Source organism: Calliopsis andreniformis, unplaced genomic scaffold, assembly GCF_051401765.1.
Source record: "Calliopsis andreniformis isolate RMS-2024a unplaced genomic scaffold, iyCalAndr_principal scaffold0139, whole genome shotgun sequence".
NCBI lineage: Eukaryota > Metazoa > Arthropoda > Insecta > Hymenoptera > Andrenidae > Calliopsis > Calliopsis andreniformis.
The window spans coordinates 571069-574350 of NW_027480548.1; positions in this window are offsets into that span (position 1 = coordinate 571069).

A 3282-nucleotide genomic window follows, 5' to 3' on the forward strand; every position below is an offset into this window, starting at 1 on the left:
ATTGAAATGTGTGAATTGATGATATTCTATTGAGGACTGAGAATTGACGACTGATTGTTGAGGACTGAGGTCTGAAGATTGAGGATTCAGGATTGTGGATTCAGGATTGAGGTTTGAGGACTGAGAATTGAGGACTGAGTATTGAGAATTGAGGATTGAGGATTGAGGATTGAGGATTGAAGATTGAGGATTGGGTATTGCGGATTGAACATTGAGGATTGAGGATTGAGGATTGAGGATTGAGGATTGAGGACTGAAGATTGAGTATTGATGATTGAAGATTGAGCATTGAGGATTGAGGGTTATGGATTTTGGACGAGGACTGAGGGCTGAGGGTTGAGGTTTGAGGTTTGAGTATTGAATCCTGAGAATTCAGGATATTCTATTGAGTATTGAGAATTGAGCGTTGATGGTTGAGTATTGAGCATTGGGGTTGAGGATCGAGTGTTGAAGATTGAGGATTGATGATTGAGGATTGAGGATTGAGGATTGAGCATCGAGGATTGAGTATTGAGTATTGCAGATTGAGGATTGATGATAGAGGATTGAGGATTGAGCATTGAGGTTTGAGGACTGAGGACTGAGTATTGAGGATTGAGGATTGAGGATTGAGGATTGAGGACTGAGGATTGAAGATTGAGGATTGGGGACTGAGGATTGAATATTCAGGATTGAGGATTGAGGATTGAGGATTGAGGATTGAGGTTTGAGCATTGAGGATTGAAGATTGATGACTGGGGACTGAGGATTGAAGATTGAGTATTAAGGATTGAAGATTGGGGTTGAGGATCTAGGATTGGATATTGATTATTGAGGATTGAAGATTGAGGATTGAGGATCGAGGATTGAGAATTGAGAATTGAGGATGAGGACTGAGGGTTGAGGATTGAGGTTTGAGGCATGAGGGTTGAGGATTGAGGATTGAGGATTGAGGATTGAGGGTTGAGTATTGAAGATTGAGTATTGATGCCTGAGGATTGAGGATCGAGGATTGAGTATTCAGGATTGGAGATTGATTATTGAGGATTGAAGATTGAGGATTGAGGATTGAGAATTGAGAATTGAGTATGAGGACTGAGGGTTGAGGATTGAGGTTTGAGGAATGAGGATTGAGGGTTGGGGAATGAGGATTGAGGATTGAGGATTGACGATTGAGCATTGAAGATTGAGTATTGATGCCTGAGGATTGAGGATTGATGATTGATGATTGAGGATCGAGGATTGAAGATTGAGAATTGAGGATTGAAGATTGAGGATTGAGGATTGAGGATTGAGGATTGAGGATGGAGGATGAGGGCTGAGGGTTGAGGATTGAGGATTGAGAAATGAGGTTTGAGGATTGAGGATTGAAATTGAGTATTGGGTATTGAGGATTGAAGAACGAGGATTGACGAATTAGGATTGAGGATTGAGGATTGAGGATTGCAGATTGAGGATTGTGTATTGAGGATTGAAGAATGAGGATTGAGGATTGAGGATTGAGGATTGAGGATTGGGGATTGAAGATTGAGTATTGAGGATTGAATGTTGAGGATTGAGGATTGAGGATTGAGGATTTAGGTTGAGGATTGAAGATTGAGGATTGGGGATTGAGGATTGACGATTGAGGATTGAGTATTCGGGATTGAGAATTGAGGATTGAGGATTGAAATTGAGTATTGAGGACTGAAGATTGTGGATTGAGATTTGATTATTGAATACTGTGGATTGAGTATTGAACCATGAGTATTCAGAATATTCTATTGAGTATTGAGAATTGAGGATTGATGGTTGAGTATTGAGGATTGATGGCTGAGGGTTGCGTCTTGAATATTGAGGACTGAGGATTGAGGATTGAGGATAGAGCATTGAGGATTGAAGATTGAGTATTGATGACTGAATATTGAGGATCGAGGATTGAGGTTTGAGGATTGAGGACGAGGACTGACGGTTGAGGATTGAGGTTTGAGGATTGAGGACTGTGGATTGAGGACTGAGGATTGAGGATTGAGGATTGAGCATTGAGGATTGAAGATTGATGACTGGGGATTGAGGATTGAAGATTGAGTATTAAGGTTTTAAGATTGGGGATTGAGGATCTAGGATTGGAGATTGATTATTGAGGATTGAAGATTGAGGATTGAGGATTGAGGATTGAGAATTGAGAATTGAGGATGAGGACTGATGATTGAGGATTGAGAATTGTGGACTGATGATTGAGGATTGAAGATTGAGGATTGTGGATTCAGGATTGAGGTTTCAGAACTGAGAATTGAGGATTGAGTATTGAGGGTTGAGGATTGAGGATTGAGGATTGAGGGTTGAGGATTCAGGATTGAGGATTGAAGATTGAGTATTGAGGATTGAAGAAAGAGGATTGAGGATTGAGAATTGAGGATTGAGGATTGAGGATTGAGGATTGAAGATTGAGTATTGAGGATTGAAGATTGACGATCAAGGATTGAGCATTGAGGATTGAGCATTGAGGATTCAGGATTGGGGATTGAGGATTCAGAATAGAGGATGAGGATTGAACATTGAATACTGAGTGTTGAGGGTTGAGTGATGAGAATTTATGTTTCTGGATAGAGATTTGAAGATTGCGGATTGAGTATTGAGTATTGAAAACTGTGAATTGAGGATATTCTATTGAGGATTGAGGATTGACAACTGATTGTTGAGGACTGAGGGCTGAAGGTTGAGGATTCAGGATTGAGGATTCAGGATTGAGGTTTGAGGAGAGAGGACTGAGGAATGAGGATTGAGGATTGAGAATTGAGGATTGAGGACTGAGGATTGAACATTGAGGATTGGCTGTTGAGGATTGAACATTGAGGATTGAGGATTGATGATTCAGGATTGAGGATTGAGGATTGAAGGTTGAATATTGATGAATGAAGATTGAGGATTGAGGATTGAGGGTTGTGGACTGAGAACGAGGACTGAGGGTTGAGTGTTGATGCCTGAGGTCTGAGGATTGAGGATTGAGGATTGAGGATTGAGGATTGAGGATTGAGGATTGAAGATTGAGGATTGAGGATTGAAGATTGAGTACTGAGGATTGAAGATTAAGATTGAGGATTGAGGATTGAGGACTGAGAATGGAGGATTGAGGATTGAAGGTTCAGTATTGAGGATTGAAGGTTGAGAATTGAGGATTGAGGATTGAGAATTGAGGATTGAGGATTCAGGGTTGAAGATTGAGGATTGGGTATTGAGGATTGAAGAATGAGGATTGAGGATTAAGGATTGAGGATGGAGGATTGAAGATTGAGTATTGAGGATCCAAGATTGACGATCGTG